Source organism: Anguilla anguilla, chromosome 1 (genome assembly GCF_013347855.1).
Source record: "Anguilla anguilla isolate fAngAng1 chromosome 1, fAngAng1.pri, whole genome shotgun sequence".
In the NCBI taxonomy this organism is placed as follows: domain Eukaryota; kingdom Metazoa; phylum Chordata; class Actinopteri; order Anguilliformes; family Anguillidae; genus Anguilla; species Anguilla anguilla.
The window spans coordinates 11,476,140-11,486,690 of NC_049201.1; the positions used below are offsets into that span (position 1 = coordinate 11,476,140).

The following is a 10,551-nucleotide window of genomic DNA, read 5'->3' on the forward strand; positions in this document are numbered from 1 at the left end:
ACCCCCCCCGAGAAAAGTCTTTGAGTGATTGGGTGCAACAGATCCCTACTGGTAGACTGCCCACTGACAGAATACATTTATTTTGCACAGTTAGCAATAAGCATACATAAAAAGCTACAATAGAATGCATGTTTACAGACCACATTAGTCTACAATAAACAATAAGACAATAACCAGATCATCTGTCCTAAAAACTGGGGGGAAATCCTCAGTGCATGGAAGGAAATTGAGCAGCAAGCAGACATCATCTGAGATTTGAGGGGTGCATTTTGAGTGCAAACATCAAACATTAAAATAATTTGGGTAAGAAATTGCGGAGGTGGTCAAATCAGTGTATGGCATGTCTGTGGACACAGACAAGTCTACAGATGGCATAAACAATAATGTTTTGCACTGTTTATTTGTTCGCAATGCAAATCAGTTGTACCTGATTTAAAAGTTAGTCTTGCCACCACTGTGTACCTTGATCCTGAAAATGGGTCACGGACAGCATCAAACAGTGCCTATTAAACTTTAAGGTTGAACAACAACGTAATTGCATTTGCCTACTTTTGGACAAGTTTCACTTAAGCACCAAGAAAGACCACAATATCCAACCAAAATAAAAGTTAATAATGCAGATTACATCTTGCATTTAATCTGTTTTAGTCTTTCATTGTTAAACCTACACCACAGCAAACATTTTTTTGTTGCTATGATTGGTGTTTTTTAAAAGGTTGTGTGCTTGTAATATAATTGCATTTTCTATATGTAGACCACCTCCCATTGCTTAGAAAGATGAAAATAAAAGAAATTTAAAAAATACTGCTCGACAAAATAAAAATGTCTGCTGCATGTCTGCCATTCTATGCACTGAAAGCAGCATGAACGCTGCTGTCAATCATTGTCTGTGCTTAATTACGTTTGTGATGTGGATTACTGGGGAAGGCCAATTTTATTTGACAAATAAACTGCCAAGAAGTTTCTATTGACCTCTAGCTGAGGGATGACTGAATTGCGGGCAAAAAAACTGCCCTAGATAAATTTGTGCCCTGAGTTCTAGGGTATGTTTGGACAGATAACACATTTGCCTTGGACCACCTGTGTACTGCGCATGTCCCTTAAAACAACGTGCCGGTTCAGTGGTCTATTCAGTGGTCACTAAGCAGTGAAGAAGGATGAATGACGTCCCCTCAAAAGGTGAGAAGAACATGTCTTCTATCCCCTTGGATGTTATGCCCATGTGCTTATCCTTACTAATAAGTCCATCTATCCGTCCATCGATTATCTATTATCCATCCATTAGCTTATTCCTGGTCAGGGTCATGGGAGGTGCTGGATCCCAGCATGCATTGGACGAGAGACATGAATACACTCTGGACAGATGGCCAGTCCATTGCAGGGTCTACTTATAGGTCTCCCTTCAAATTTTCAAATGGTGACAAACTGGAATTATCAAGTCTCTTAACCTATCCAAAAATAAATGATGAGAAAGATTACATTGTATGTCTGTCATATTCCTTATTGCTATGCCCATAGTATTTTGATAAGTTCATATGCTGGGAAGTGACATTTAAGATAATGGGTAACACAAATAAGATGACCATCTAAAGCCAACGGTTGAATCAAAGACAAAAACAATATGTATATGCCAGCATTTTAACTGCATGCATCGCTGTGTTAATACATTGGGTATTGTAAAAGAAATGGCAAATCAGATCAGACACAATTAAAAGGACAGGTTATTTAAAGTACAGATTTTTCAGTTTGGCTGATTATTTTCTAGATCTAACTCTGGCTTGCAATAGAAAAATAGTGGATACATCTGTTTAGCATTTTTTTCCCTTTGTATACGGGTAAACGCCTACATATTTGACAGCTCAAATAACACCTCAAAATTGTTGTTACTAATTTTTACTCAACAGTGAATATAAAGTTACACAAATAGCAGAGGGACAAGAGTCAATGGCTGTGTGATATCATGTGCATTTCAAGACTTTGTTAGCAATGGCAAGGATTTGCAGCGTTTAAAAGAAGATGGTGAGAAGCTCTTAATTGCTTTGAAAAGAGATTCTATCCTTTTAACTTACAAACACCCCTCCATTATTACAAAGAGGACCATTTTTAATTGAAATAGGTGAATTAAAAAAAGTTTTTTTCATTTATTTAGTTCTCTAAATGCATTCTTAATCATAAAAATTAAGCAACTAAGAATAATTAAAAAATTGAAATTTTTTGCACTTTCGGGAACGGCTAGTTCCACGCGTCATTCTGCTTCAAAGAAAAAAGATAAATGACGATGCCATTAAAAGTGAACTAATTAAGGAAGGCTTCTTTTAAGAACTCATTAACTGCAACCTCATTTACATAATGATGCATATTAATTAAGTTTTAATGAATCTGAATTTCCACCAAGCCGCTTTTCTTTGGCTGTGGAACAAATTGAACAAATTATTTAAAAGTGTTCTTGAATCTACTTTTCACACCAAAGGGGAGTGAATGCAATCATTTGTAGAAAATCATATATATATATATATATATATATATAATGCTGGCCCATCTGTTAATTATTTTTTAAATGTAATCATTTATCCTTTGTTTGCAAAACCTAGGACATTCATTCTAACCAAATTATGAGGTATAGGATTCAAGGGTAAATACTGCAGTACCTATAAAGTCTAGCAGAAGTAATTGATTAAATAAGTATAAGTCGGTTGTGTAAGTATTCTCGTTAGAAGTTAAAAATGGCTGAACATTTTCTCCCCCTTGACTCAGTTGATGTGCTCTAAGGTTCTGATGAGATCTTTGAGGCATCTGCACAGTGTGGCGGCCATCTTGTCAAATCCGGTAAAATGCAAAGAATCTCTCTGTGGGATTTATGCTGTAAATATTGCTTACTGTAAGTCATTTTAATTCAGTCTTATTAAAAGGATGAATTTTCCTCTTCTTGATTTTGTTTTCAGAGCTGTCGGCTATGAGTGAAATTTTACACTGTATTATTAAACATGTCTAAATTGTACATTGCAGGGTGTGTATGATGTGTGTTGTATGTTGACATACTAAATTATAGCCATTAATTAATAATTCTGACACATACAGCAAGTTAATTAATTTACCTTGATATTTGATTAATACATTTAATTTTTATGTAATTAGGTTGTTTCATCAGTATTGAGATAGAAGGCCGTCATCAATTTGACATGTCCAGAGACAGGTTTAGTAGTAGGATAATATTTTAACTGATTCGAGTCAATTGTCTCTGTCTATGAACATTTAATCTATTTATTATTATTATTATTATTATTATTATTATTATTATTATTATTATTATTATACTATTTATCAAATAAGGACATAATGCAAGATGTCTTCTGGAACTAAATTGATGTATGTTAAGGATGGAAGAAAGTTTCTTGATTATTAAAAATTATGGGTAAATCACTTTTTGGAGTTGGACTGAATTTGTCATTTATATTGTGAATCAGTCATGGCAGGTTAATGAACCACATTTCAATCAGAAAGCACCTTTAAAGTTGCCAGCAGCTGCTTTTTTTCTTTTTTGATGTGTATTCCAGTATACTCATTTTACGTTGCACACACACACACACACACACACAGACGCATGGCTCACAGATAAAATTGGGAATAAACAGAACCCAGGGAGATGACAGTGCACAAAGTAAGGGGTATTTCCGTCCTTCAAAAAAAGGTATTCGCAAGAGATAGCACTGTGTGGAAATGGTATTAACTAAGTAGAGTGCAGGTGCTACACTCCCAAGTCTTTACCATTGATCTGAAGATAAATCTCCAATGTTAACCTCACACAGCACACAAATGACTGTTCCCCCTGAGTCTGCTTAACACCAGACTTAAAAAAAAGAATTATATATATATATATATATATATATATATATCTTGAATGATTTGTTTATTGATGTATTTTTGCGCTTTAAATAATCACCTTTATGTGGTGGTGGGTTTTTGACAGTGAACGCCTTCCTCTGGGGGGTCAGGAGTCAGGGATTCAGATGAGACAAGCTGGCGGTGCAGTGTAAGTGAAAATGGAAAGCAGATGTTAGTTAATTAGGGGAAATGTGACTGACAAGACTTGAGCGGCAAGGTACACGAGCTACCCGGCACAAAGCAGCTGTTGTTACCGACTTCATTGTCAGTCTCGTACACAAGTCACAACATCCCCACGGAGCGTGCTGCAAACGCTGACAATTATCAAAATAAAATTAAGCTTGATTGAATCGCACTGCTTCCTACAGAATTTTGCATTCCCTCGGTTTTTCCTTATATTCTCGTTTTTTGCGTTTGCACCATACGTAATTTTCCGCTTAGCCCAAGAGCAAATTCAGTACATATTGCAACCCGGTTTTCTCTGCATATTCACTTCAGGGAAAAATAAATTAATAAAGAAAATATGCCGTAGTTCAAATAAAAGATGCACTCTGTTCACAATATTACATACACACAAAAGATTCTAATGATATCACATGTATTGGTTAGATATTTGTTCAGATGGTGGAACATTTAAAATTTTGGGTGTCTTCTTTGTAACAAACCAATACTTTGCATTTGAAGATGAAGAGTTTTACATTAGGCCATCTATCGGTCATGGTCATTATCTAGGATTCACCACATCATGTCTGCAGTGTGGTATAAAGCATTTAATTTTACAAATGGGTGTTTTTTATTTTTATTTTTTAATTACGGTGAAAAGGAGATGTGTCTTTTCGATTCCCAGTTCCCAACCTGCTTCCAGTGTGCAATGATGCATATTGTGAAAAATAAACTGTTTGTTTGCTGAAAAATCGCCAAAACGGGTTTGACGTCCCTATTAGGGTCTTACGAGGTTTATGTTGCAAACTGTTGTAATAATTTTTTTTAAAAGAGAGTTACCAGATCCATAAATACATTTGAATGGCTTATGCCCTATTCGCACAGGACTAGTATTACCTGGGGACCTCTAGTAATTTGTAATAATTGCGTTGGTCGTCTGTGATCTTAATCCTGTGCGAATCTGCCATGTCCGTAATTTCTAAAGTAAAAATTCCACCGCAAATTACCTACAATATTTCGCCAAACACAGAGGTCATGTGATAATATTAGTCCCGTGCGAATCGGCATCTCGGTGATTTGGGGTCGTATTTTACTGTTACGCAGAGCAGAGCCTTGACATTTTCAATCATATCCTGGGGGATAATGTCAGTAAATTCATAGACATATATACATAGACGCTGCATTGGCCTTTGGATCGTATGCCAACATCGCCGCCATATTGGACCAGGCAAGACTGGCCTGAAAACAAATACAAGTAAACGGGGGAGCTGCGGTTTTTCTGGAAAAAAAGCACTATAACATTGACATTTCTCAACCGATTTCAATGAGTTGTTTTATATTCAAGGGTTTATGATCTACGTGGAGTACAAAAAAAAGTTTTATCTCCAGTTACTTAGAATCTCGATAGTTAGGCTATAATCGCTGCTAGACGCTCAAGAGAGGAGTGTGTATCAAAGTTAGGTTTACGTGAACTGAATTACTTACGTGGTGGAAAAAAAATCATTGTCATAAGGAATTGCCACAGTTCATTTTAACCTGGCAAGCTGGCTAGAAAGTAATAAATACATTGCTAGCTAACTTGAGTAGGATTGTAAGCATCAAATAACCTTGATTGTAAGGCTAGCTTTGCTTGTTATCTACCTTCACACTCCTCTCTTTAGCGTCTAGCAGTGATTATAGTCTAACTATCGAGATTCTAAGTAACTGGAGATAAAACCTTTTTGTACTCCACGTAGATCATAAACCCTTGAATATAAAAACAACTAATTGAAATGGGTTGAGAAATGTAAACGTTATAGTGCTTTTTATCCAGAAAAACAGCAGCTCCCCCATTTACTTTTATTTGTTTTCAGGCCAGTCTTGCCTGGTCCAATATGATGGCGACGTTGACGTATCGCAGCAACGGGTCGAAGCAGTCAATGCGGCGTGAGTAAATTCGAGTAAAATACAGACTTCGCTTATCCCGTGCGGATGCGCCACACGAAACGCAGACATGAGGTCCCCAGGTAATACTAGTCCCGTGCGAATAGGGCTTTATATGCTGATACCAGCCCAATATCAGCTGGTATTAGAGCTTTATTTTTCCCACATACTAATGTTATCTTAAAATCACAGAGCTAAGCTCATTTTAAGATAGCGAATCAAAGCGAAATGCAACGCGGCATAACGTCAAGTACAATGCAGAATGGTGGAAGCTGTCCTTTTGAGGAAATATTACACTCTGCTGCCCCCTAATGTCAGAACCCCGCATCCATTTTCTTCTGGCCGGCAGAACTGCCGCCGCAGAAGCAAACGCGTCATCTGAAACCAGTGACCACTGTATCTACAAATTCTTTGTGAGTAACTGCCTTCAAAGGTTTTGCTATACTTGTTCAGCTCGGCTGACATGTTCTTTTATGTTGTTAATCAGCTATGGATTCACAACATGTCTTCTGTTCTGTTTCAAAACTGATTGATTCAGCTCCAGTCATCACATAGTATTCGTCAATATTCCTGTATAAATGTTCCTAAATTTTACTTGCATACTCTAAAATATACAGGCCTCAAGCTGAGTGATTAGGTTACATTTTCCAAGAACATATTTTTCAGTTGTGTTTTATTTCTGGTTTTAAGTGCATGGCTTAGATTGATGGTCAGTGTTGTTAACATAAGTGTCAGTTGTACCATATTTAATCTGTCATAAAGTAAATATGTTTCCTCCAGAGTAAAAATGTACACTTTGGTGGACTGCTACTGAAAATAAGTAATCTTGCAAATGAATCAGGTGAGTCATTTTCACATTTTCTGCAGCTGTCAGAAAGTACATGGCCATGAGACTCAAACAGTATTTTAACTAAATTATAATAATTTTAGACAAAAAGGGAAACATTGCGTGTCATTAATAACAAACACATTTTTGATTGCTGCAAATTGACAGCATTAGTATGCAGAGGCCAGTAAGTTTTTCATCCTCTGCTATCACTATAACACATTGTTGTGGGAACATTGTGGGAGCATTCCTCAAGTCATAAAATAGTGAAAGAAAGAACACTGGCAGATGGGCTGTTTAGCTGATAGTCAAGACAATAAGATAAACCCCAGTTCAATCTGTCCAAAGTGTAGCTTCCTAAATTCCCACAGTTGTTTGCTTGCTTTTCTACTCATTTCTTACACAGCATTACGTTCCAAATAAAAAATCAAAAAAAAAAAAAAGAAAGAAATTCTAATAATGACCGAACCCAATTTATACCATGACAAAGTTCAGTTCAAATAGCTGCTTACCTCATTTGTTTTGTGATAGATTCTAGCATTAGCCTTTGGTACAATCTTGTCATTATTCACAGGTTATACATTCTGACACCCTAGACGATGTTTTGTGTAAGAGTCTAGTGTTAGTCTTTGGAACAATCTTGCCATTATTCACAGGTTATACATTCTGACACCCTAGACGAAGACAAAATTATAATGGGAAAGACATATTTTACACCTCTGATAAATGGCAGACCCAGTCCACTCTTTATTGACTCCCAGAATTTTAATAAACAGAGCACTGAGAGATTAAATTCTGAATCATTTTGTCACAATCATATTCAGACTGAAACTCAAGATCCCTGTTTACTGTAAGCAGACTTGCATAAGTGTGGCACACTGCTATGAAAGATAAGGAGTAATAGTTGTGAAGTTTAATGTAACCAACACTGTATGCCAAGTCCATTACATGCACTGTCTTAATATGCATCATTGATTAATACTTATCAAACGTGTATGCATATGTACTAAACTCTACTCACATTATATTGAGATGTCGCTTGAGTATTCCAAACACCAGGCATACACATTAGCCAAACCCATGATAGACATTAGCCAATGCTGTTTATTTATATTTGCATTAAAAAAACATGGACATGGGAACTAAGGATGCTGGAGATATGACTTGACCCCTGTCTAGCAAAGCCATTGATTCTGGGGCATCCGAGAGAACAGAGAAAGTAACTTCCCAAAACAAAAGAACATCCAATCTGAGTATAATTCGTAAGTCATTGTTTGTTTCAATGGTGACATCTGTTGCTCTGAAATTATCAATGTATTTTGCCCTCTAAGAGGAAACTAACATGGGAAGACATGTAAAATAATCATTTTGTTTAGATACTTCTCATGTGTGTTCTGTTGACGTTGACTGTATTTGCCTGTGTAATAATTTCACTGAATTGGATATTGTATATCGTACTGACAATTCCTTTCCAGCATGAAATCAACATTTTTGTGCATATGAGGTGTGGCTTTCAAGGGGGGGGGGGGTGCGTTGAATTGGTTCTTCCCTGGCGAGAAAGCACCTATTGGACCAGTATTGGTGCCAGCTGTTGGTCCGTCAGCATTTTGCAAGTTGGCACTGCCATGGTCTGCTCATGGCTGGGCATTCACCAGCTATTAGCATTCTTTTAACAGCTGACTCTCATCTCAGCTGTCTTGCCTCAAGTGTCCAATAGTGGTCCACTGTAGTGCCAGTTTTCAAAAGGCTGGTGAGCCAACAGCTGTGCTGATGCTGGCATAATAGAGGGGACCGTGTGTTTTGCTAGCTGGGCAGTTTCACCTGTTTCACCTGATGCCAATGATAGGGAGGCCTAATACCATGCTATATGTTTAGCTTATCTTATTTATTATGATGGTTTCCAATTGAGCTGGAATATGTAAAAGAGAGGAAAATAAATATTGGTCAATGCTAATAATCAGCCACAGGCATAAAAGTTCACTCACAAAGTAAGCTGGGTATACAGTTCAGTCAGGACCTCTTGGAATGTCCAATCCCCTCCTGACAACTATGTCCCATACAATTTGTCCAGTATGAGAAATAAGAAAAGATGGACAATGACCTGGTCATTATGCAGTCACTTATTGCATACGATGATTGCTTGAAGTCTGTGACCCATAAACATGACCAGGTACTGAGTATCTTCTCTGGTGATGCTCTGCCAGGCCTGCACTGTAGCCATCTTGAGCTCTCTCAGGACTGTATACTTATCAGCTGAGAAGGGCCAAAATTATTTAGTGAAAATATAATTTTGTCAAAAACATTAAGAAGAAAATGAGAATGTATGTGGTCTATAAGTGATATGTAATTGTTGTTTGAAGTGGCAACGCTTTGCTGGTAATACTGTAGGTGCAAAAATGGTTTAATGGCTTCATCTTCCAAAGCTTTTTGCTTCTGGAAATATATTAACATATGTTTGTGAATGTTAGCTAATCTTGATTTTAAAGTTTAAGTTCATGGGTTTCTCGATTCGTACACATGAGTAAAATCAGTTTTCAGATGGGAGATTCAGTAGTCCAGGGTTTAAAATACAGAGGACATCACAACAATACAATATAACGCCACAATACAGGTAATTTAATCTGGTGGTTGATTTATTTATTTAGCCACGTTCATGATAACCTTTGAATGAGCAGTCAGTATTTTGTGATGCGGTGAAGAAGACATAAGAAAACAAACATATGCACTCTATAAAGGAATTAGAATATGGCGCAAAGTCAAAATGTCATATTAGGATATAAGGAATGAAAACCATAAGCACATCTCTATCTCTGAAACTGTATTATAGATCAACACATGATCAACACATGCATGTGTTATTGGTCGCATTCCAAACTTTCTCACAATATGCATGACATGTAGCTTAATATTTGATAAAAGGTCAATGCAACTCCTAAAGCAGATGGTATCAGTACATTTTAGGCTTGGCCAAATGCAATAAATCACAAATGGCATGCTATTTTCAGTAGTATTGAGTTATTTAATTGAAGAAAGTATGTACATCTCCTATAAATGTATATTTGCTTATAAGACTGCTCTCAGCCAATTGTATCATCATAAAATAGTTTTGATTGAAAGAGTACAGTTGTTGAATGCACTCAGGTTTGGAAATGATTGTGTGCTTTCTGAGTCTGAAATGGATTTGAGCATTTGCTGTTTGTTTGAATTGCTGGGGGGAAATAACATTTTTTTTACCTTACTAAAGCACCAATTAAATAGCTTTTGTTATGTTAAAATGGAAGCAGGTACCCGCAATGTGCAGACATTCCATTGGGCGAATCATTTGTATGAGCAAGCCCTTACACTAAACTTGAACATGTGAATCAATTCAAGTGGTGAATGAATACTTGAGTACCTTTAACCTTGGCGTTATGGTATTGTTATATGACTGTTGCCTTAAAAAAAAGAAGGCACCGCTTTTATTTACTGTCATTGATTGCCTCATTTTGACAGCCAATCAAAATAGATCTTAATTTGTATGAATAGCACTCAGACCAGTGTTGCCAGCCTCTCAATACTCTGGAGCTGACCTTCAAAACATTTCTATTCACAGTACTTAAGTCTGTATTTAGTATACCTTTCATGCATGTTGGCCTTCTAGCTGCTAGTCTAATGCTATATCCTCAAAAATAGTGTAGATTATAGAATCAATAATATTTTATACGACATACAAATGGTCTCGGCTTATGCTCCTTGTTCTATTCACCGCCAAGAATGTG

At 36.7% G+C, this 10,551-nt stretch overlaps 1 long non-coding RNA gene across 2 annotated transcripts in view; it reads left to right on the top strand.

The window, feature by feature from the left end:
* LOC118211086 overlaps positions 1–10,551 on the top strand; it is a 50,541-nt gene that overhangs the window by 16,985 nt on the left and 23,005 nt on the right. The gene's annotated exons all lie outside the window — the stretch shown is intronic.